Here is a 27,193-nt window from a genome sequence, read left to right as displayed (position 1 = left end):
TTTACGCGCAGTGATTTTGCGCTGGCTGTGGCGCTGTTACGTCGCACCGTGCACCAACTCTCGCGCAAGTTCATAGTGCGTAGGAATACAAGGTATACTGATATTTGAGAGCATGTTGGTTTTAAGTGTCTTTGTGTCCTATATAGTTGAATGAATTTACAGTTAATGTACTTAAGTCGTTGGATAAAAGAAAGAAACAAATTGTCTCATATTGGAGTTTGAGTCTGACATCATCATTATTATTTTATGCAGTCTATGATTTTCCTAAAAGCAATGGTGGTTTCAACCAATTGATAAAAGAGGCGTCCAGATTTCAATCCTGTCTGTTTCGGTCACTAAGGTTCAACCAATCAACAAATGGGGCATGTTGATATCGGTCCTGTTAGTTTCTATAAATCTATGAATTACATGTAGCTAGTTACTTTTTTGTCCCCCGCCGCAACGCGGTGCGGGGACATAGAAATGCCGGGCGTCCGTCCGTGCGTCCGTGCGTCCGTGTGTCCGTGCGTCCGTGTGTCCGTCCGTCACACTTTTTTGTAAGCGCTCTCATGCCTACAAATTTTGACAGATTTTCATTAAATTTATACCAAATGTATATACCACTATTACCTTGGTCAAGTTCGAAAATCAGCATTGGTCGATACTTTTTGTTGGAGTTATGAGACTTTGACCGCAATAATGACTCTGTTTTATCCAAAAATTGACCTTGTAAGCGCTCTCATGCCTACAAATTTTGATGGATTTTCATTAGATTTATACCAAATGTTTATACCTCTATTACCTTGGTCAAGTTCGAAAATCAGCATTGGTCGATACTTTATGTTGGAGTTATGGGACTTTGACCGCAATAATGACTCTGTTTTATCCAAAAATTGACCTTGTAAGCGCTCTCATGCCTACAAATTTTGACGGATTTTCATTAAATTTATACCAAATGTATATACTACTATTACCTTGGTCAAGTTCGAAAATCAGCATTGGTCGATACTTTTTGTTGGAGTTATGAGACTTTGACCGCAATAATGACTCTGTTTTATCCAAAAATTGACCTTGTAAGCGCTCTCATGCCTACAAATTTTGACGGATATTCATTAGATTTATACCAAATGTTTATACCACTATTACCTTGGTCAAGTTCGAAAATCAGCATTGGTCGATACTTTTTGTTGGAGTTATGGGACTTTGACCGCAATAATGACTCTGTTTTATCCAAAAATTGACCTTGTAAGCGCTCTCATGCCTACAAATTTTGACGGATTTTCATTAAATTTATACTAAATGTTTATACCACTAATACCTTGGTCAAGTTCCAAAATCAGCCTTGGTCGATGGACTTGATACTAGACAGCTTGACCGGCGGGGGACCCAGGAATTCTATTCTTGTTTAGAGCTATAAATAAACTAAAGTTTCCGTAAGAAATAGAGGGAGTCATACTCGATCCATGTAAATATAGTCATATCAAACCCGTAAGCCATTATGGCCCTTCAGGCCTTTGATTTTATTTTACCATATGATACATTTTAGCAAAACTTTAATATTTAATACAGAAAAAGAAATCTCTTGGGCAGAAGTTTAAAAAAAAGTAAAAAAAAATTGCAAAATTGATCAAAATCCCATAAGGTTCTATGTTAGAAATTAACAACCTTTGAGATGACCCGTTAAACAAACGGTGTGGTAAATGTCTTATTTTTCTATCTTAAAATAATTATTATATCAGCAGAAATTCATGCAAAATATGTCATTCAAAAATCTAGGGCAGAACAAATTAGACCTGGCCTCGTTAAATTTCTATTGCTAGATGATGGAACTTCCAAATAATTTTTTACCATTCATGGTGTTTATGGTCTATTTATGAGATATCGAAATCAGTTCTACATTTATGAATTCAAAGATTTAGGTGGTTTAAATGAATTACCAACATGCTGAAAATACTTCTAGTTGCATTCACACTTATTTAAGAGCACTCAGGAAGGACATCACCAATACAATACCATTTTGAAACTGATGGTGAAAATATGTCAAGTGCCAAACTTGTGTAAATGTCAACAACTTTAAAATAGTAATAATAATAATGATAATAATATTTATTCATGTGAAAAGTATTGTCAGCAGCGAAAATATATGTCAGAAGATGCTAGCAGCCTCTTGTTTCCAAAAAAAAATTGTAATTATATGCACCTGCAATATCATTACTTCATATTTTTGAACAAAATAGTATTACATTGCTTCATTGTTCCATGAAAAAATCTTTTGTTCAAACAATGTAGGAATTGCAATAATTTCCACGACGTAGTTCTGATAATTGGGTTACATGCACACAAAGTAAATTTGACACAGCTTCCGTGTTTTTGTTTGTTTATAGCTTTCTACAGTTTTATGAATAAATACACATCAAGAAAATGAAGTTCCGTAAAAATCTAAAATGTGCAAATCTAGAGCATGATATGTTTGATACACAAATCCATGTTTTTATCATTGGTAATTGTAAATTGTAAACAGAATTTATTCTTGATAGTCCTTATCTATATTTTAACTATGTATATAAGTTTTTTTTTTTGTTACATGCATCATTTAAATGCATCAACACAGATCCCGGTACTGCCTGTCGTCCCCCGTATGAGAATTGCAGGTGAAATGTTAACTAAGTGAAACTATAGAACTGAAAATAAAGATATATAACTATTTTTTTTAAATAAAGTAAAAGAGGAAAATCCATATATAGTGCTTAATCATTGATGTCTGACGTCGACACAAATACACCTCGCGTGTTTCTACCTAAAGGTAGTCTACAAAATAACTACAAATAGTTTTAGTCGATCAACGCGCGATAACTCTCCACGGCCAAAAGTGAGGAATGAGTAAAAACTAAATACATTACACAAAGCTTAAGTTTTGAAATGTTGCAGTTATTGAATGTTTATAGTCATATGTTCATTTCATTTTGTTTTTGTGCTAAATTAATAAAAGAAAATCAAAGAATTATCAATTCTATTTAATTAAACCCACCCTTATTCTTTTTAATTTTTTTTATAAGAACATGAAGAATCCAAAAACGAGTTGTGATAAAAGCATGGGGTACTAAAATCGCATTCTGATAAATTTGTATATTTTAATAAAAACAAGAAAAGTATTAATTGCAACTTTAGAACAGTATTACACACAAGGAGTTATTGCTTATTAGCAAAATGAATGCGGGTATACATGTTTTTCATTTCAAACTTTTCTCTCTCTTATTACGCACGATCCAAACAATACTATACTACAATTAGATTGATAAGGTAATGACGATTAACTTGTCTAGCGACAGGATTATCGAAATATTTACCGTTTTTTAGTCATAAAGCAAAGAATTTCCATGCGTTTATTTGTTTCACCAGCCCCTTTTGTATGGTCTCAACTGAAAGCCCCAAAATTATGCAAAACTTTTGTTTTTTTGTGCATTAAGATAATATTTTAAAACTAAGGAGCTATTTAGCAAAAACATTAAAATTTTGCAATTTTTAAAACAAAGATCTCGATTTAAAAATTCGAGTGATACAACTTGAAAAAAAAAAATAAAATACAAAAATCAGACAACAACGTCCAAATGTCAATATTAAAGATTTTTAACTTTAAATCATTTGCTACGCACTATTTCAGAGCCTTTGTTTGAAAACGAATGCCCCTAACATTTAAAAAGAAAATGAGAATAACTCAAAACCGGAAGTTGTGGTTTCAAATCTATTCCAAACTGCCAATTACCTGAAATTCATATTTTTTTCTAACGAGCTATAACGTCTTTCAATTTCAACATATTTCATTTTTATAACGGCTATAAAAAGATGTACATAAGTTTAAGATTTAAAAAAAAAATCCTTTTAATACAATTTCAAATGTACTAGAATTCCATATCTGTTTCGCTAAAAGTACACATAGTAAACCTTTGATATAACGTTCCCTCCTCTTAAAGAAAATGCTGATAGATACAGAAAGGCATATACACAGGAAAATCAGTTTACAAAATTTAAAGAATCACACAGCAAAATGGTTTGAGCAATTGATTTTGGACAAAAAAGATGTAAACTGTTGTTTCTTTCGTAGCTTGATCTAATGCAATGGAAGAAGCACATTACTTTTTGTCACTACGGAGTGCTTTACAATATATGTAGCTATGTAGAATAGGTCCGTCTACAGAGGTGAAAAATGATCTGAACTGTGATTAGGCGAACAGATTACATATTACAGGCCTCAGACATAAGAAATGATAAAAGAAATGTAGCAGACACATTTCTTTTACAAGCCGTAGTCAGCTGTAGATTTTGATTTTTTCTGTTCATTGTGATTGAATTGATACTGGAAAATAAACTAGAAAAAGACAGAAGGGCTCATGACATTAATGTCTCTGTTATTTTCAATATCACATTAAAATTATTTTACACAATAACCAAGAAGTATAAAACATCGATGATACAATTTACGGTGAAAACAACAAAGCTATTATCTACAGATAGAATGACTCTAGATACTTTTTTTTTTCTTCTCCATGCTTAATTTTACATTTACACCCATTTTTTCTAGCTCATTAATATACAAAATGTTCGTTTCATTGGAACTACAGCCAGTATGCACCACTTCAACTTTATTTACACGTGGTCTGTGGAAACTATGCATCCTCGGTCATATCTAACTCGTATTAAGCTACTAAAAATCGCCTATAATACTTGTGTGTGCAAGTCATAGACATAATTAACGAATTCTTACAGTATCTTTTCAATTTAAGAAATTAGTTAATGTTAAAAGATAAAAAACTAAGAAAAAAGATCTTCGTATTTGCCATTAGCCGTAACCATGCCTGCTTCTTTTATACAGTTGTTGTGAGAGACACCATCAAACGTCGAGAGGTAGCGTATCAGAACCAAAAAATGATTGACCCCTTCACGATAATTGCAGTACTTATCTCTTGTAGAGCAAATTGATATACTTTGACAAAGATGATGAAAGAACATCAATGAAACAATCAATGTAATGTCCCTCCTTTTTTTTTTTTTACCAAAATATGTCATTTTGCCCTGCAAAAGAGCGGTGCGCAGTTATCGTGAAAAGGTCTATTTATATTTTCATTAAAAAGCGTTATTTACAACATATTATGCACCATGAAAGCATACATATTTAATTGTCTCGATATACCCCCCCCCCCCCAAAAAAAAAAAAAAACAACAAAAAAACAAAACAAAAAACAAAACAAAAAAAAACAAAACCAAAAACCAAATAAAAAAAACCAAAAAACAAAAGAAAACAAAAAAATAAAAAACAAACAAACAGAACACCCTACCAAAAGCATTATTTATTCCTGCAAGTTTTAAACGACTTCGATATGATTAATTGTTTTTTGAGCTCGAAGTTCAATAAAATAAGCCCCGCCTACTTAAACATTCCTTTACTTTGCAGCGTAGGTGAATCTTTTAGTCCTTGGTTTTGGGGGAGAAAAAAAGGAAAACCTATTGTTGTCTCCATTAAATATTTTTTTTAACTAAATTATCAACTTGAAATCTTGAAATCACAGGAGAAAAGTTAGGAAAAAAACGCAATGAAAAAAATAATGAATTTAAAATTGATAAAAGGAGCATGTAAATTTCAATCATGTCAGTTTCAGCCGCTGTTGATTTTGACCTATGGATAAAGGGACATGTAGATTTCACTCGCTGTTTCTTTGGAACTATGAATTAACCATAAAGTTACCATAAGAAATAGAGGCAATTACACTCTGTAGATGTAAATAATGTCCTTAAACAATCTCATTCAATTGTTAATATCATTTTCAAATTTTTAAGAGTGCTAGCTAACTGTAAGTTTTGAAAATAATTAAGCAATGGACAGTTTCCACCACTTTAAGATGGATTCGTTCGATAAATATTTAAATAATGGATTATTAATTACACATAACTGGGAATAACTTCCATCACTGTTTCAGTTTATGAATAAAATTGTCATAGTTATAGTGTACCGTATAATATCAATAAAGTCATGACAAATGGTATGGAAAATTAACCACACAATTTTCATATCTTCTTTTAAAAAAAAATAATTCACATGTTCCACTTGTTTATTGCTGCAGGTCAAATTGTCCTTTTTGATGGTAGGACATACCCATAAAGATGTGGACCAGCTATTTTCTCGCATGTCCATCCAAATTGGCAACAGGCCATCAAAACCCTGGACCATCTTCATGCTGAAATCGACCAGTTGTACCATCCGGAACCAACGACAACATTCCTGGAGAACATTTGGGACTACAGGGGCTTTGCCTTGGAATCCCCAGTCCAGTTGTCCGGCCACTAATCCCCCCACATATTCAAGTTCAAACTGGTGGCGGAGGAGGTCAAGCTATTCTACAAAGAGTGGCCAAGGGAGCGGTCAGACTACAAGTGTGTGGACATAACCAACCTGGCAGGGGCTTTCAGAGGCGAACCTCTGCAAATTGGAACCATGCCAGAGAAGGGAAGCAGACCCTCGGAAGTGGGAGAAGAGTGGGAGTATGTCTCCAAAGGAGAGGAACTGGTGGACTGGCCACTTACATGGACAGTTTCAATATCACCAACCCACCATAACAACGCTGAGTGCCTTCAGGGAGCATCTGAGGCTGGTTCCCACTGAGGAAATGGTCCCTCAGCTGTGGCGGAAGCCATCTACAGACACATGACAAGTCTGACACAGGAGTCAACAGTAAGTGATCAATAGCAAATTATGTAAATTATTCTTGTAAGAGTTTCCTTAGCTGAAAAACTTTGGTGATATATATCGTTAGTGAAAACATTTGGAAACAAGTCTTAAAGGAAAACCTTTTAAATAAATTTCAAAGTTTTAGTCTGTGTGTGTGTCTCTCTCTCGTAAGTTGTATAAATTTATTTTATATCTATTTTTATGTACTTTTTAACAGATTCGAACAGTGAGACAAAGAAGAAGACCTTAATTTACTTGATGGAATTGTTGGTTTAAGTGACAAAAGTCAGCATCTGAGATTCAATGTAAATGTCGAGTTTGAAATTGTGAAAGAGTGTCAATTCGGGTGCGGTAATAGTCCGCTCCAAAACTTTTTAATATGTTTAATAGATTTGATTTTTATTTTTATTGGGAGTGTTAATTCGGGTGTGGCAAAAGTCCGCTCCAAAATTTCTAATTTGTTTGATTTGAAATTGTTATTTGTTGGGAGTAATTGGAGTGTTTATTCGGAGCAGCCATAGTCCACTCCAAAGCTTTTTTAAATGTTTGATTTGTACTTTTATTGGGAGTTCTAATTCGGGTGCGGCAATAGTCCGCTCCAAAATTCTATAATCATATGTTATATTTGAAATTGTAATGAAAAAAATGCATGCAATATTATTGTATTAAAAATGTTATCTGTGCTTTTCAATATATTTATAACATACATGCTCCAACAAGCTGGAATTGAACAGTTATTGCATTTATTTGTGTTCATTTGTTTCTTTATCTTAGCTTCTTAAATTTATTGTACTGTGTAATCATAGAAATTCAGAGGAGCTTATTTTCAAGGTTTTTCTGGTACACACTTGCCCCTTAATAAATCATAAATATATTGCAACATGTACCTAAAGATTTTTTATGATCAAGAAACTCAGTCCAATGAATTCAAACTGATTACACAGTATTATAAACTGCTGTTTTGAGGAAATAAGCCATTAAATAAAGCAAATGTATATGAAAGGTTGAAAGTGTTTCTTTGATTTATGTGGCTAATTTTGTATCAAAAAGTAAATAAAAAAGGTTATGTTTATAAATGGCTCTAGTAGAGATCCTCTTAATAATTGAATCTCATTCAATTAATGTCATCATAATGCATGCAGCATTTTTTTAAGGGGGGGGGGGGGTGAAAAGAGTGACGGCATAATATGATAGTAATGACGTCTTGAATATGGTCTTATTTCGGTATAATGTTTTTTAACAAAATATTGGTGTTTTTTTTATAATTTTGAATTTTGATTGAGAAACATCAAGTGCATGCAAAAGTGCTCAAGCAAAATTTTTAACTCAAATGTATATAATATAGTTTACTTGATCAAACATTTGTTGTGTACTCGAAAGGAAATTTTGAAGATAAAGTTATAATATTTTTGTTAGTTTGATTATATAGCCCAGTTTAGTGACATCATAGATGAAATGGTGGAGATGCACACTGTACAGTGGTGGCTCATAATTAACATAATGTGATAGACATCTCGGTTGCATCAGTATTATTGATTTTGATATCATATCACAGTATATACAAATTTGTCAAAAATAGGGGCCAGCTATTTTAACATATCAAATGTAGTCTGTTTCTATTAGTTTCATTTAGTAAGTCATTGTCTAATAAAGGGAGCATTGTAACCCCACCACCGCCCAATCATGCACGATATCAAAATTTAGATAGTGTATTTCTTAGTACCACCTATTACTGTTAGCATTCCGTCATCATTTTTAATCAACTTTTAAATTAATAACTTTTTGTCTTTTGTTTTTTCCGGGGGGAGGGGGGTAACCGGCTCTACATCGTTAAGATCCGGACCTGAATTTTATTTTTCTTGATCAACAATGCGCTTAAGTCAAGTGAATTTAAAAAAGCTTTTTATAACAGCCTGCTTCACCTCGATTCCAAAACATTATGAGCTTCGAGGTGAGGTCTATTTTGTTTCATACATTACAAAAGTTGATAATTTTCTATGGTGACATGTATTACGCGAATCAATATTGTTAACGATCTCCGATCCTCAGCAAAGTTCGATAACTCTAAATTATCCGGATTTCTTTTATTTGTACAATAACTCTGACTTTTATACAGACAAGTTTAGTTTAGTATTATACTGCTAGTATAACCATCAGTCACACAATTACATGCTTGGCGTAGTGGATTCACGGAGCTTTCCCACTTATATACATCTTGGTATAGAGTTCGAGCCATCGATGCACCGAACTTTTTGTAAGACTCAACTTGTTTCCTTTTTCCATTATACAAATATATCCATCGTAGGCAAATTTGCAATTACTTTGTAAAATGCATGGATACCCACTAAAAACATTCATTTTAAATCATTTCATTTATAAAGGTGGAAAGAGCAATATCATTCTTATGATGAAAATAACTCTTTGAGGCTGAGGATCGGAGCACCTTAATTGAAAAGGAAAAATAAATGTCATTTTCTAAAGTTCTTTTATTGTACATAAAACCACAACAACATTATCTAAAGCAAACTTTTTTTTTTGTTTTACTATAAGTTAGAAACGTTGCTTAGAGTAAATAACAACATATTACGTTAACTTTTTGCCGCACATAAATTTGTACGAGCGTTACAAACCAATAAAATATAGTCCATATGATAAATTTTGTCACAGGAAAAAAATAGGTTGTACTTGCTTGTTGTCACATTTTTTTGAGTTATCGACACAATGGGAATTTGTAATTACTATAACCGAAACTGTTAGTCATATATCATGCAGATGCAGTATCAATATATAAGATTTATAAGTGAATTGTTTACAAAAGCAGGCACAAGAGAATCTTTTAATATTTATTATATGACATTTAGATGACAGTTTTCAATAACTTTCTTTTTATATGTAAGAGGGTTTTGTGGTCAATGGCCTATCTGTATAATCGACTTTAAACTTTTGTATTTGATTCTTATCTTTTCAACAGGTATTATTTTTAAAGCACAAAAAATAATACGAGATACCGAAGTTGTCACCCCCCCCCCCCTCCCAATTTTCCTACAATATTGGGAGCACAGACTCGGAGTTAAATACATTTGCATCGCCCATTTTATTTGCATGCAAAAGAGTTTAGCAAAAAATGTTTTTATTCCAAAGTATTAACGATTTTTGCGACAACAGCACACACATACACAAACAACACATTGACGAATTGTAGTATTTCTTATGTATCTAAAGATATCCTACCTGGGAAATAAAATTGACTTAAATATATATATATTTCATTTTTTTTTTTAACAACAGCAACATGTATTATTTTCCAAAAAAAAAGAAATGCACTAATTCGTGATTCAAAATATTATTAAACAAGTAACACACTAATGTTCATTTTTAATTGGAGCTTTTTATCAAAGAGAGTCCTTATTCAATTTGTTTGTGGAAATAGAATGGTGATAAAACCCATGGCTTTTAAGGATGCTTCAAAGTAAATAATATTTGTATATTGAAACCGGTAAAACATGAAAATTAATGTAGATCCAAATTAGTTTATATTTCCCGAAACTCACCAGATGATACATTGTAATCTTATTTTAGCATTTATAGTATGATAAAAATCATATAAATTTAAACAATCTAAAAAAAAAACCAACAATATGACAGCAACAACAATAACAACAACGCAAACAACAATAACAATAACAACAAAAACAACAATAACACCAAGACGTTCAACACTTTGACAAACTATAATATTTAGCATGCATATATTTTTTTCTACTTAAGGTGGAATAACACACTTGGTAAAAGTCACTCAAATTAACAGTGAATTGCTTCATTATAAAAGGATGAGCGGTCAAAGAACCATAAGTAAAACAGACATAGAAACATACCAGTTTAGTTTTTTGGGGGTTACTTATAATTTTTAAAAGAAAAAAATCTAATAATTCTAGATTCAGAATGTGAGTAACAAGTTTGAACCTGTTTTATTTTAGAGTATTTTTTGTGCATCATTATTTTAAATTTACTGTCGCATGGTTCCACTCAAATGACCGAAAATTTCCATTTAATTGTCCAAGATATATCATTGATGCCTGCGCATCTTTTTAAATGGAATGTGTTAATTGATAAATCATTGGACCAATCACTAAAGTAATCTATAGAATCGTTTTCAAAGAATGTATAACAGACAAATTATTTAAGTAAAAATTGAATTTAGAACATTTAACAGTGATCTATTTAATTCAACTGTACAAGTGCAATGAATGAACAAAAGAAAGTTAAATTTCCATTCTGTCCCTTTTTTTTTTTGGAAAAAGTGAATATATTTCAGAACCTTGTTGACTGTTTATCTGATACGGTCCTTACCAATCAAACCCAGTTTGATTATTTAATCTAGAAACAAAGACTATGAGAAAGATGGTTGCTACACCGTTGCCTTGGGCGCGCAAATTAAAGCGCGCCCTTGTCAAGCCGTGTAACAACCCTTACTTGCATATCCATATTGAGAACTACTTAGAAGGAAAATGCGTTGTTACATGTATTGCCTTTTTAGTTGCGAGTCTATTAAATAGCAATTTAAATCTCAAACAATATCTATTTTTGTAACGTGTAAGTGATAGATGTTTATGTATTTCATTTAAGAATCATTGAAAAAAAACCCGAAATTTAGAAAAAGCTAATTATTTAAGATTTAAACTATAATCGTGACATGATATTGAAATCCCATTCTAAAAGGGGATGTCAAAGAAAAATTTTGATATACATGTTAAAATCCTTAGAAAAACGAGAACAACACACAATTAAACAACACTTTAACAAAATATTGTATTAAGTATGAATCTAAAAGTACTTAACTGTGTAGTATGATCCTCAATATATTGCATTGCTATAATATATAAATCCTACTCGTAGTGAAATACGCTATAGTGGCCAATAATTTAAAATTTTGCTATACGGATAAAACGGCAATTATTTCGATCAATATTTTCGTAATTTTTGAGGAACAAATGCTCATATTTGAGAAATAATATTGAAAAAAATAATGTGTTTAAGTTTTTTTTTTTCAACACGCTTGGCATCATAATGAAGTTACATTTAAAAGTAAACATTAAAAGGATTATACTTTTCAATTTTTTAAAAAACAAATACAACAATAACAATAACAAAAACAGCAACATTTTAACAAACTATAATGTTTTGATTTTGATCTATATGAAATTCTTACAAAATAGCTACCGTTCTAGGAAAAAAAAACCCCACACGTGTTTCAATGTCGGAACGGTAAAACAATTTCAATTTTATGGATATATAATCTCATATTTATGTTAAAGTACAATTGCCTAATCAATAATCAACTGCTTGGTTTGAAATGTTTCATATGTCTGTTAGTTTTCTGATACCTGTTGGTACATGAATACTGACTAAAAATATCATTCCAGTTGTTTTTCTTGTCCTACACGGATTTTTTGAATTTGTAATAGAAAAAAACCCATTAAAAATGCACTTACAACTTTCTCTCTACCAAAACACACTGTAATAATAATAAAAACTAGACTCTTGTTGCTATAGCAACAAAAAGGTCTTCCGTTCCTCATGTATAAATCTGTACAAAAGATCCATTTCTCTTGTAAACAGAAAATGGATATTATTTATACTAAAAAGGAATTCCCAAGAAATGAACAAAACAAAAAGACAAAACGTCATTTTTGAGTACTTTCTGTGACGACCGGAAGTTACGCCGGATCATACAAAACATAGTAAACATATCTTCATACATTGTCTTGTATTTCCTCAAATTTTGGATGTTCAAGTTTTTGTAAGTTATAATATCTCGTTGAGAAATGGTTTTTGTCTCGGGACCGGAAAGGAACGAACGGAAGTGATTAAGAAATTGAAAATACGTATTTTAGTACATTTACCTATGATAAGTTATTGTTCGTCACATTGAGAAAATGCTAAAAAAAATTCTAATTAAAAAAAAACAACAACCTTTTATTGCTTGAACACTTCGAGTGAAAACCGGAAGTGACGTACGACCAAATGGAACCCGTTAAACACATGTTCATTCAAATGTCCATTATCCATACAAGTTCTGTGTCTTGATCTCTCAAAGTTTCTGAGATCTAGGGGGTAGTTTGTTTTTTAAAAAGAAGGCTACCTGAGATATTTGAGATGTCTCAACGGAAGTAGAACTTTTTTGGTTTTTTTTACGATCTGTGGATGACTTCCTGTATTTTTATAACTAAAAAGTTACTTCCATGCTAAATAACCAACATATTTTTAAAAAATCCGAACTTGGTGTACTTCCTGTGACGACCGGAAGTTACGTCGGATGAAACAAAATAGTGTTAACACGTGTCCATACACAGGTCTATAATCCTACAAAGTTTGGTTGTTGAAGTCGTTACCGTTTTTGAGATCTCGTCGATATAAGGTTTTTTGTCTCAAGACAGGAAACGGACAAACGGAAGTGCTTAATGAAATTTAATTTTTTTATATTTTGTTACTTTCCTATTTTACATTATTATTCATCGAAATAGCTAAAACTATCAAATAAAAACAGTTTTATGGATAAACAGTTTGATTTGTTTGAACTCTTCCGCTGTGGACCGGAAGTGACGGAAGACAAAATGAAACTGTTTAAACACATCTTCCATCAAATGTCTATGATTAGTGAAAGTTTCGTGTCTTAATCACATACAGTACCTGAGAACTTGTGGGTACAAAATATGTTTTAAAAAATTTTCCTGAGATAATCGAGATATCTCACCGGAAGTAGATTTTTTTGTTTATTTAACATTGTATGGATGACATATGTAAGGATCTATACTAATATCTTTATTCTATGGGAAATAGATTAGATATGTAAAAACAAAATTTTTTGAAGTGCTTCCGGTGACGACCGGAAGTTACGCCGAACAAAACAAAAATGTTTAAACACATCTACAACTATAGGTCTATCATCCTACAAAGTTTGGATGTTCAAGTCTTTACCGTTTCTGAGATCTCGTTGGTACAAGCTTTTTCAACGCGGGACAGGAAACGGACGACCGGAAACGATTTTTGATAAAATGAAAAAAAACGCCTCGAGATATTGTCATTTTATTCCATTCCAGAAAATTTCACATAAATCTATCCAGTCATCTCTGAGAAATCTTGTGGACAAAAACTGGGAAAAAAAAGAAGGCTATCTGAGATATATGAAATGTCTCACCGGAAGTAGAACATTTTTTTACCATGTGTAGATGACTTTTTGTATTTCTATAGATAAAATGTTACTTATACGCTAAATATCCAAAATATTTTTAAAAATATCAAAATTGGGTGTACTTCCTGTGAAGACCGGAAGTTACGCCGGATGAAATAAAATAGTGTTAACACGTGTCCATACACAGGTCTATAATCCTACAAAGATTGGTTGTTGAAGTCGTTACTGTTTTTGAGATCTCGTCGATATAAGGTTTTTTGTCTCGGGACAGGAAACGGACAAACGGAAGTGCTTAATGAAATTTAAATTTTTTATATCCTGTTACTTTCCTCTTTTACATTATTATTCATCGAAGTAGCTAAAACTATCAAATTAAAACAGTTTAACGGATAAACAGTTTGATTTGTTTGAACTCTTCCGCTGTGGACCGGAAGTGACGGAAGACAAAATGAAACTGTTTAAACACATCTTCAATCAAATGTCTATGTTTAGTAAAAGTTTCGTGTCTTGATCACGTACAGTACCTGAGAACTTGCGGGTACAAAATATGTTTTAAAAAAGCTTCCTGAGATAATCGAGATATCTCACCGGAAGTAGAATTTTTTTGTTTATTCAACATTGTATAGATGACATATGTAAGGATCTATACTAATATCTTTATTCTATGGAAAATAAATCAAATACGTAAAAACAAAAAAATTTGAAGAGCTTCCGGTGACGACCGGAAGTTACGCCGAACAAAACAAAAATGTTTAAACACATCTACAACTATAGGTCTATCATCCCTCAAAGTTTGGGTGTTCAAATCTTTATCGTTTCTGAGATCTCGATGTGACAAGCTTTTTGTCGCGGGACAGGAAACGGACGACAGGAAATGAATTTTCAAAAAATGAAAAAATCGCCTAGAGATATGATCATTTTCTATCAATCCTGAAAATTTCAAGTAAATCTATCCAGCCATCTCTGAGATATCTTGTGGACAAAAACTGGGAAAAAAATAATAATAATAATAATAATAATAAAAAACATTACAATCACTAGAAGGTCTTCCGTTGTAACGGAAGACCTTAAAAAACTTCTGACATAAAAGCCTAAATTTGACCAAAATCAATCTCATGATAATAACTTTCATTTCTGTCATGCATAACAGGATCATAATAATTCTAAGGATGAGTTATGACCTATGTACAGATTTATAAACTATGTACAGGTAAAAAATTTTCTTTCAACAAACAATGTTACACTTGTACATCTAACATTCTCGCGATGCCTTCTTTTGCCGTTACTCTCGAAAAGTTATTATTTCGAGGTTTTACTTTGTAACACTAAATATTTAACAATTTGCATCGAGTGTTGTCTGTGAAAATCATTATTTAAAATGAATCGGCTGACACGAACACCGCTAATTGTTTCCCGCTATAATCCGCTTAAGTATAAATATTAATGTATTTTTAAATACATGAAAGTCATGTCTTGTCAGGTGATCTTTTGAAAAAACATGGATTGATTATCAACCATTTTTTTACGAAATGGCAAACAAGTAAAAGTTTACAAATTTAAACACCAGCAGTTCATAGGATGTCAACTCTTATATGATCGAAAAACGATTAAAAAAAATAACACGATGCTGAGTAAAAATGTTATAAAGCATCCCAATCCCCATACTATCTAAACCCCTGGTGTTAATTTAAATAGACCCAATCTGAACCAAATATTTCAGGTTTTACAGCAGTATCGCACTAAAACCATACGCAGCATAAGCTTTAACTCCAGAAAACATGAGTCCAAAATGTTCCCCACAAGTTGTAGACACAGAAATCTCACCCTCCGGTACTCTAATAGACCTCACGTTGTATGTTAAGCTCATGAATGATACATTTTCTTCAAATACAATATTGCTTCCGTTTGTCATTGTGTTGTTAATTCGGATAGAATCTTTTAAAGATTGTTTCATCATAATAGTTACATAGTTATAATCGAAGCCTGATGGCACAACCGTTTTGTAGTAGTCAATGTATTGATTTATCCCCGGCACAACCGTCATGGAAGGATCGCCCATTTTAGATTTGCTAGAATGTAAACCAAAACTGGTGACAGTTATTGGTGTGTTTGATTCGATTACACACGTTTGTCCACTGGATATAATGGTGTCGAAAGAATCCAATTTATTTATTGTTACTGTTTGAGTTATTCCATTAATTGTGTACAATATGTTGCTGCTTTCTGTCGCTGTTATACGAACCTTCGTTCGTCGATCGTTTGAATTTGGGGGTACTATGTATGTTTTGTCTAATTCTCTAGTTGGAATTATTTGTTGAATAAGAAGATCACAGGCGCCAATATTTTCAAGCTTATTGCAATTATTTCCCGAAAAAACCGCGATAGGTACAGACGATTCAATAACTGTTCCTGTCAAATCCGTTTCATGGGAAATCTGATATGTTTCAAATCGATCAAGTGTTAAATTGTATACATCGCCATTCAAAAATGACTTTCCATCGACATACAAAGAAATGTATCGTTGCATCTTAAAAGTTATTGAAACTGACGTGTTATTTTTAAGAGCAGCTATAGCAAACTGACTCTTATACCTGAATGTCGCTGGCTCTGTCGATATAACAACGTAATGGGTTGCCAGTTTATTTAGTGGAACAATTGCAGTGCTTCCGATAGTACGCTGACCATAGTCATGACTAACGACAAACACATCATCACAAGTTTCGATTAAAATTGACTTCACCTCTTTCCTAAAGCTTTCTAGTTCAACTGCAAATGGAATGATAATATGATGACTCGAAGGTACGGTAATCATTTTATCTATCTGTTGTTTAAGGGAATGGTCTAGACGTGACGATGTTGTTATATTCATGAATGCACCTTTCTTGGATGAAAAGTAAATATCCTTCATGGTATTGTTAAAATGTGCCATAAACAAAACGATAAAACCAGTTTCTTCATGTTCTGCAATGGAATGGAAAATAATATTAAATACATGTACAAAATAAGTTAATTTGAACTTCATCAGTATGAAAAAATGATTGTATTTGATTGATCAGGAAATAGTAGATCCAAAAAGAATTATATTCTTTCAAAAAATATTAACAATGATATATTTCGTTTTTATTTATATATTGTTTTTAAAGAAAATTAAAACAATGTATAAATATTTGTGCTCGATAGTATATGTACCTCTCATAATCAGTTATATTTTTCTGACAATTTTTTTGAAAATAAATTTTGGCATAAGAAATAATTTTGGCTTGTAAAGTGTTATAACAGAAACTTTAACTCATATTCTTAGATGTTTGATATATGGACATGTTAAAAAAATGGTACGATATACTTAGTTTGATGAAATCGGCAAATAAAAAACCAAAAGCACTAACATTTGTTCTTATAAATGTACAAATAGTCCGACTGTTTCGTGTTAAAGCGTGTAGTCAGTTATACTCTCTGTAGTCGGTGTATCAACAATTAAACCGTTCATTATTTAATTTCAATTTGTTTAAAAAGTGGCATTTCATTATTAAACACCATATACATACCATTAGGCATTACAGAAGGATCGACGAAGAAACGCCACCCATTTTCAGAGCCTGTCATACATGCATGCAAGGGATTGCATGAAGCAAAGAGAAGACACATGCCCGTAAGTAGGTTGAAGTTGAAACAGTTGCATCCATTACCACAAAGTACGCTGCAACTAAGGAGAGATACCGCTGTCTTGCTGTATAACGGTTCTTTAATATACACTTTGTTGTCAAATTCTGGGTAAGCCTGGTAACTTTGGAAGTTTTTGGCTTGTGTGAGTCGCAGATACATGTACATTATCAACAACACAAAGCGAACAACAGATGGCTCCATGATTTGTAAATTATATATACTAGTATGATACACCTCGACTTTAAAAACAAGTAAGTTCTCAATAAATTTCACCCGTATCTTTTCTATGTCCATAAATTGAAGTTACACAGATATCCCTGTATTCCATTCAAATATCTTCTAATCTGGTGACGTTAAATAGAATTCGGATTTTTTCTTATATTTCCTACCTCTCTGTTTCAAATTAAGCTAGACAGTCATATGAACGGATTGATACAATCTATTGATTGACAGGTGTCAGTATGTAATAGTAACCATTCCAGAAATGTGAAATTGATAGCAAAACTTATTTTGTCCAACCTCCCTTACATTGACATATTGTGCATTAGCGGAATAGGAGGTACTATTAAAATCGACGTCAATATTAAATAGGGTCCAATGTGCTTTGATGTGTAGCAACTGCAAATAACGCAACGCTACATACTGATATAAATATACCATTACGAAGTTTAGTTACAACTCCTCATACTCCAAATAATCGTTTGAATATATGACGTTTTCAAAATGATGATGCGAAATCGCCGATTATATCATTAGACGCTACAAATGGGCATCGCAGTAAACCTTAAGAAAACGAGATTTTTTTAAAGATCAGCAATTACTGTTAATAATAAAACTAATGAATAATTAATTATGCGTTGCTATCGTACTTTAAAAATTGCCATTTTACACACATACGAGCAGAACCTTCCATAAGTAAAACCCAAGTTGAACTAGAAATTAATTTATTATTATAAGAGTAAACACTGGGGTTTTTTTCAACTTAGTCTATTTTTTTATATATTTTTTAAGTTCATTACGATCAATGAATATAAATGGATATTTTGAACGTTCTAATATTGTAATATTCTAACAAAAAAAAAGAAAAAAAAAAAGAGTTTCCTACAGTCACAGGTCAACCTTGTGTTGAGAAAGTATAAAAAAGAGTCCTATCTCAAGAACGTAACAGCAATATTTTTTTTCATATACATGTACACCAGAAAATTAAGAACAGAATGTGTTTAATGATTTTTCCGAGTTAATTTACAAAAATGGATGCGACAAGCGATGATACATTTTCAAACAGAAAAATGGATATTTGTTTAAAACGCTTGAAAAATTTGCAATAGTTACCGTTTTTTTTTGTGTTCTGGGTGTTTTTTTTTTCATTATTTAGATGTTTAACATTTTCATCATCATTTATAGACCACTGGGAGAGTCATACTCTCCATTAAAGTACAACGCTTCAATTTTCAATTTCAATCATTATTGATTTCATGGTCTTCTTCCAAACTAATTATTCACAGAATGATAAAAAAGTCAATATTTCAGTAACCATATCCCAATTACTTCTCATTTCTCAACTTTAAAATATTTACATGTCCTTGGAATGTTATATTAGCTATCAAATGAAATGCTGTTTATTTTTTTCTGAAGTAGGTCTATACCTTTCACGGAGCATGACACTGTCGTTTAGAAACACAAGCACACGACAATATTCCCGTAGGGTCTTCTTTTGTAGAGTTGAAATTTTATTAATTAATATTTCTGCGAACGTTTTAATGCGTATCTTTAAATCGGTAAATGTGGTATCGATTTTTTGATGCAGAATTTGAAGATACCCAACAGCTGAATCACTCAAACTGAGAGTCTAAACATGTTACATGTAATATAAACAGATGTTGACAATCTTTTTAAAATAAAATTGTTTTTCAGCGATTAAAAAGTTAATTGTTCCAATCCTCCCCCCCCCCATCTCTCTTTTTAAAAGCATACTGTTGATTCCTAATTAAACGCGAGTAATTAATGTCCGCATAAAATCGCGAGAAGAAGCCCTCGTAAATTTGAAAATCTCGCTTTGATTTTTAGAAACTTTTGAAGTACAGGAATTATGACCAAAAAATGGTGATCGCGATTTTATGTTCTCGCGAATTGATACAAAACGGCGGAATCGCGAAATTAAGTACTCCCGCAAAATATGGAATTGACAGTACTGCCGTGCTATTTATCGTTGAGTAATTAATTTGTACATGTATTTACATGTATGTGTTTGATTTCGGAAATTAATAATATGTTTATATTTTCTTAAAACGCTTAAGGTCATGCCATCTACTAGATCTCGATTTGAAGCAGGAATTGAGTTCCGTTGGTGCCCATATTTTAAGTCGCACTGCCTGTCGATCGATCGATCAATCGATCGATTGCGATCGATCTATCTATCTATCTATCTATCTATCTATCTATCTATCTATCTATCTATCTATCTATATATGTATATAATTGTCAACCAATTTCAACTTGCTATACTTTATTAGGCATTTTAACGTTTATATCAGTAAATTGCCGTTTTTGTTATGGTGCCATCTTATTACTTATTACCTTAAATATTTGTGTACGGACGTAGGCAGATAGTGTTGTGATGTTAAAGTGATTTTTAGAAAATCAATCTACTCTCAGCGAAATTCATTTTTTGTTAATTTTGTCACAAAACACGATACCCCTAGGAACTAAAACAAGCTAACAACAATTAATCTGCTTTTTTATGGGGTTGGGTGAGGGGGCAGATTCATATTGACCGAAAGGTCAATGTTTTGTTTTGTTTTGTTTGTTTTTTTTTTCAAAAACCAAACTTTTTGTTGTATCTTTGTTGCAATTTAAAAGTTGTCGTACCAAAACAATATATAGTTAAAAAACGTTGAATTAAACCTTAAAATTTCTAATAAAACAAGGCACAATGCAAGCACTAATTAAAATGAAACGTATACGGCGAATGACTACAGTGGAAACCTCTAATTGCAAAAGTGTTACATTGTAAGATAAAAATTATAGTAACAAGCCTGGATATAGTACCTTTAACTTTGAATTGTGCATTGTATCACCCATAGCCCTGATCTTTTACCTCAAAATTAAAAAAAACAAGATATCTGTGAGCCAATGTTCACTAGTGATACATGATGTGAATATACAAAAAAAGCAAAGTCGACATTAAACAGAAAGCTGGAATCTGATTGTTACAAATATGTATCCAACAATATGGCATGCCTAAACAAATAGTGTGTTAAAATTTCAAGCATCTGCGATAAATAGCTGCTGAGAAATCTTTGTGGAAAATTTGTTTGAAAATTTTGGCTAAAAATAAACAAAAAAATCATTAAACAGGAAGTTGACGTCCGATTGGTACAAAAATACATCCCACGATATAGCATACCTATACAAATACTGTGTAAAAATTCAAGCATCTGCGATAAACAGTTGCTGAGAATTCTTTGACAAAAATTTGTTTGAAAGTTTTGGCTAAAAATTAACAAAGTCGTCATTTAACAGGAAGTTGACGTCTGATTAGTACAAAAATATATCCCACGATATGGCATACCTATACAAATATTGTGTAAAATGTTCACGTATCTGCGATAAATAGTTGCTGAGATAAATACGACAAAAATTTTTGTTACGGACGGACAGACGGACAGACAGACACACAAGGGTAAAACAGTATACCCCCTCTCCTTCGGAGCGAGGGTATAATATTTTTATACTTATAACATAATAATAAATTATATTAATGAAGATTGCATTTATAGTGTTTGACATCACAACAGCTCGGTTGTTGGATCGTGGAGTTGTGTATTATTTGTTCCCGAAGACAAAGAAGATTAAAACAAACTAGTAATCTCAAAAAGAATTTCTGTGTATTGCATTAAAAACATTCAATGGAACACCTATTTCAATCATATTTAGAAAGTGTAGTCAATGTATATAAAAAAGTAAAGGGACAGCACTCGCCATCCTTTAAACAAGTTGTCCAATTTATCCAACAATTTCTGACGAGGTATAGGTTGGGAAATTATCCAACTAATAATTCCCAAAATCTGGCTACATCTGCTTACCTCAGATTAAACGTATCGTGTCGAAATGTACTAGGTGCTCGCCAAACTTATCGAAAGCAACGGAATTTTACATTTGAGTGACTTACTTTCGTTATATAATCACTGAGATGTTCCATCTAGAGAGTGCTAACAATCCGCAAAAAGATTCCTCTTGGTTTATCGTATGCTTTCGGATATCCTCAGTGATTGCATGGATAGTTTACATAAACTTCCGTTCCTTTCGATAAGTTTTGCGAACAGAATTTTCATTGCATATATGTATGAAGTGGGTAGACTTTTTATCTCTCTAGTGATTTGAAATGAGTATGTTTTTTTTTTTAATTTAGATTTTGAGTGAAATGAACAAAAATGTGAATGAAGATGGTTTTGTCATGGAAGATTTTGATCAGGTGTAAAATAATCAAAGTATACCGATGTTTCAATCTTCGTAAATATCATATCCAATACATATTGAAACAGGGGAAGCATGGTATCTTAATATCATGAAAAATAACTCGTAATTGTGAATATTTCTTTAAATTGCAATTTACTTTCAATTATAGCCAACAAATACTCACCAATCGGATCAAGAAAGGGGTCAGTGAAAAACAAAAACAAAACAAGAGGCCCATGCGCCACATCGTTCACCAACACTAGCTTTATATGGTAGATTAAAAAATATAAATATCCGAATTTACACTTTTGTTTTCATATACTTAATCTTTGACATGTTTACCTTTATGGAAAACCATTTTTATCGAAAATAAGATCATATGCAATATATATAATCAAATTTTCGGTTAGTGTTCACGGTTAATTTCAGTTCTTTTTATTTCAGAGATCAAAACCACTTTATAAAGCGATCAAAACACATGAGAACATAGCTTCGCCTCGCCACCTATGAGATTGATCAACCCGATATATTTCTGTAGTGAGTTAGTAACAAACCGAATAAGTAATAATGTTACAACATTCCACCCTATTCTAGCTTAGCGTTATTATCACGTAATGATCTACTTGTCACCTCATGCAGTTAATGTGTTTTCAACAAAAGAGGAAGTTATTTAATCATATTTATAGAAACGTTTTAGAAGCACACACAGCCAGAAATCCACAATCAAATTTTATTTATTCCGACGCTTATAAATGAGATAATGAGGAATTCGATGTGTTTACTAATGGCATTATGTGCTTTCATGACCCAACGAACACATACCGAATATTCGCTTCTATTAGTGCTGATTCACCTCTGTGGGCAGCGAATACATCATAAATCGCGAGAGCTGGTTGGATTATTTATGACACGGGTAAGTTCTCGCGCACTGATTCGACATAGAGAATAAGAACCCTCTTAATGTATTAAATCATTTTCTTTTTCTGTACTTCAGTGATTAGCTGAGTGTGTAATTGCCCATTCTGTCGAAAATCGTATATTAGTGTGCAACATGGTCGTCGAACCATGGTAAGTTAGCCGAGAGGTTAAAACAGTGAGCGTGAGTGTCAGACAAAACAGAGCAGTTATTTGTCGTTTGATCCCTAACCCTGCAACGTTAACATGTTTTGCGCCCTTATGTTGTATTGTCCAGAAACAATGAAAAACCATGTTCAATCCCGTTTGATCCCGATTGTCGGGAATTTTGAAATCCTTCATTTGTTTAATCGTGCTTCGCGTTATCCAAATATTCTACTTTGTGTTTGATGCTCATGGTAGCCTGTCTTTTCGTGAAAGTCATTCAACGTGCCCATTTATTTGTCAGATTAACTGGACCACCACATTCTTCTAGAAGAAATATGTCCTTATGTAGTAGAACTCCACTGCCAACGCATTGATCGATATTAGAATTTATACCCCCCCCCCAAAAAAAAAAAAAAATCAGGCAGATCTCTTATGTAACCCTACATATGAGCGTCGAGTTCATGGAACAGAATGCATGTAGGTCGTCTAGGTTTTTTCCTGCGTAAGTGCTCGTTCTGTAGTTTCTTCCTTGTATTTTCCGATTCTAGAAGATGAAATTGTAATGTTTAGGTCATCTGAGTCATTCATGTGACCTATTGCAATTGGTCTTCGTCCGTCGTCATGCGTTCACAATTTTACATTTTTAACTTCTTTTTGAAAACTGCAAAGCCAATATTCTAACATCGTCTTCTTTACTCCAACACATGTGAGGATAAACTGGATACATGGTTAAGTTGTTCATGAAGAATTGTGTAAACCATGGCCCCTGGGTCAAGCATTTAGGCTATAGAGTAGGGTCAATAGGGCCATGTAGTTAAATTGTATTAAATCTTATAAAATTTTCTTCTCTACTCCCATAAATATTTGAAGAAAAAAACCCTAAATGCATAGTTATGATGCCATTGGAGTATTCTACCTAAATTGCTAAATTCAGGACTGGGACAGGGGTTTAGGCCTTAGGATAGGGCCAATATAGCCATATGGTGAACATGTAGTAAATCTTAGAAAATTTTCTTCTTTACTGCCACACATGTGGGACAAACGCTGAATGCATGGTTACGAGGGTTGTTAGAAAAGTTCACGGACAAGTTCGATTGTGAGTGGACAATTCACATGATACCAGCGAAACTATCCAGATTTAATCCTGACGTATTTTCTAAGAAATATGCGAAGATTTGTTTGTTTTGAATGCACCATACAAATATACACCTTAATTATTTTGATAAGATATGTTTCATGGAGCATGTCAGTTTTGTTAATTTTTTATATTTTGTACGCATTTTTCCTTATCAAGAAAATGTACCGCTTAAGTGCATCAAAATAAATGATATTTCATATAACATCACAGTAACTTATGAAGGTCATTTTGTGAAAGTGAAAAGAAAGTTTCAATTAAATTGAAGAATTTTTGACCGTTTTATCGCCGAATTATGACAAACAACGCCTGAAAAAAAATCAAGAACGTTGACGTCAGTGGACATCTTGGAGCACCGGGCCTTCATTTAATCTCCACCTACGATGGAGACCAAAATGTTCTTAAATACTATAATCATATGATTTTTGCATATTTATTTTCAATTGGTAGTCATTTAATAAAACAGACGCCATCCTAGAAAGTACACAGTAATTTTGCCGTAAATCACTTTGTCCGCGAACTTTTCTAACAACCCTCGTATGTTATCCACGAACTCCTCTACCTGAATTGTGGAATTCATTGCCCCTGGGTCAGGGGCTCAGGCCGTACGGAGAGGAAAGGAACGGCGTAATGTATATAATGTTTAAAAATCTCCTTCTCAACTCTCGCACATCTAGAAGAAAAAAAAAATATCTTCACCAGGAATAGCAATCGGCTAACCAAAATCACCGATAAGCAGTACATGTAAAATGATTTTGGTAAAAATGCCAGATGGTGAAATCTAAATAATTGAACAGGAGAAGTGAGTAACACTAAGTCATTTCTTAATGCTTTTTTGTTTCTTTTTTGTTTAAATGCCCTCAAAAGAAGGATTTCTGTCTGCCCCTGGGGATGGGTGCAGGGAGGTAGTTTTAAATAAAACATGTCAACTAGCCGCCTTGTTTTAGTTTTTCTATGAAAACACATACACATAAAACATATAATGAAAATTAACAAATATGGGAAAATTATTTTCTATCAGTGTCTTGCACCTTTTCAATATCGGGCCATGCACTCTATTATGATCTTTAAGTTTTTCGCTAAAATCATAGGTTTCAAAGTCCTTTTTGAAAGATTCCAGGTAGGGAGGCGGTCGTCATTACAATACAGTAAAACTCGTTCAGTATGAACACGGATATAGCGAATTCTCGGATATAGCGAATTTTTTTAAGTCCCCGGTAAAAATCTTATGAGATATTTGCAAAATTTTCCGGTTATAACGAATTCGGATATAATAAATTTACGGATATAGCGAACTGATTTTGAATCTCGTAGAGGTGAAAATTAACGAAAATTAAAACTTTTATAACGAATTTCTTTACAGATTAAAAAGTTTGCACTACCATTTAACATAATTATTTGAATGAATTTTTTTTTAATATAAATTTTTCAATTCACAATCGGCCGATTATTAAAGGTATCAAAGTAATGTATTTTTATTTTTAGCCTCAATTAGCAAAAGTTATAGTCTGGTGGAAGAAAGCATGTATATAGTGAATTCGCTATAGTTATTATAACGAATTCGTAATACGGATATAACGAATTACGGATATAACGAAGTAAATCCATTTGTCCCTAGGACTTCGCTATAACCGAGTTTCACTGTATTATATATATATATATATATATATATATATATATATATATATATATATATATATATATATATATATATATATATATATTTTTAACTCTAGAATGAAACTTAATTAAATTCATATATGCGACTCCTTGACAAGTTTGTATATGGGATATGGTACTCAGGTGACCGTTAAGGCGTATTGGCCTCTTGTTTTGGGGTTTGGGGGGGGGGGGAGTTTGTTTATTTTTGTTTGTTTTTTTTTTGGTGTGTGTGTGTGTGTTTTCATCTATCTTCTTGTTCAGACAAACATACTGGTTCGCTGCTTTATAACACCGTGGTGAATCTACATCCATTTGAATGATGGCAGCTTTGCGTCTCTTTGTGGACCATATCGTTTTCATCTTTGGCCAATGCTTTTTTCCATATGTCTTTGTAACGGATGGGTCAGGCTGGCCTAGTTTTACAGGAGTTATTTGACTAGGGAAGGGCTTTAAAGGACTTAATTAAGCGATTAAATTTTTCGTGGGACTGATGATTTGATGTGTGTTCATTTTTGTTTATTTTTTTGTATTTGGAAAATAAAGATTGAATTCTGTTAACCATATAGCCAAAGACACATACAACGAACATCTGTTGAATCAAAAATAGATAACTCTTGGCACTGTAATCCGTTATTTTAACTTTCAATATCAAGAAAGGCAACTCTAGATTTTGCTGCTGTCTGATAAAAGAGAGAAAACGCCAACGACTGATTTAACATTTCGTCAAAATAAAGACTTGTAATTTTTTTCCCACGAAAAATCGTTATTTTTTTTCAATTTGCCCTAATTAGTAAGTTAACTGAAAAGTGTATAATGTTTATGTTTCTAACATCAATGTATTTTACATACATTTGCGAAATCTCAGTTTAAATTGAAGCTTTAAAAGAATATATTTTCTTACATGTGTGAGATGACAATTATTGGAAAAAAAAATTGTAACAATCGTTATAATGAGTATGTATATGGTGTTTGTCTTTTGCATGTTGTCCCTACCACCACCACGATTACATCAAGTGAGGACATGCTATTTTCATTACGTGAAAGAAAAGCTACAACATATGTTAGTTTTTAATAGCAGTTCTTAGATATGAGTTTTAGGTCGACGTGATAGAGATTTTAGTTTTTGGCCTTTCACTGTATGCAATTTAGGTAGTGTGTGTAGAAATGACACAGTATATTTCACTTTATAACCATTGTAAATACATGTATTAAACCTCCCTGCACTAGTATTGTACCCTGTACGACTTTTGATCTTAATTATGACATTTTTGTTATAGTCCTTGATTTTGGGATTAAAAATTACAGATTATTGCTGTTTTTA

General features: G+C 32.4%; 1 long non-coding RNA gene across 1 annotated transcript in view; it reads left to right on the top strand.

Moving 5' to 3' along the window:
• The window catches only part of LOC136273786 (uncharacterized), a 194,663-nt gene extending 188,186 nt beyond the window's left edge, over positions 1-6,477 (top strand). Inside the window, exon 3 of the long non-coding RNA XR_010712017.1 lies at positions 6,096-6,477. This is a non-coding gene — a long non-coding RNA (uncharacterized lncRNA). The remainder of the gene's footprint in view (positions 1-6,095) is intronic.
• The last annotated feature ends 20,716 nt before the right edge of the window (positions 6,478-27,193 follow it).

Source organism: Magallana gigas, chromosome 1, assembly GCF_963853765.1.
Source record: "Magallana gigas chromosome 1, xbMagGiga1.1, whole genome shotgun sequence".
Classification (NCBI taxonomy): Eukaryota; Metazoa; Mollusca; class Bivalvia; order Ostreida; family Ostreidae; genus Magallana; species Magallana gigas.
Note: the sequence above shows the minus strand (reverse complement) of the source record. Positions and strands in the feature narration are given on the sequence as shown.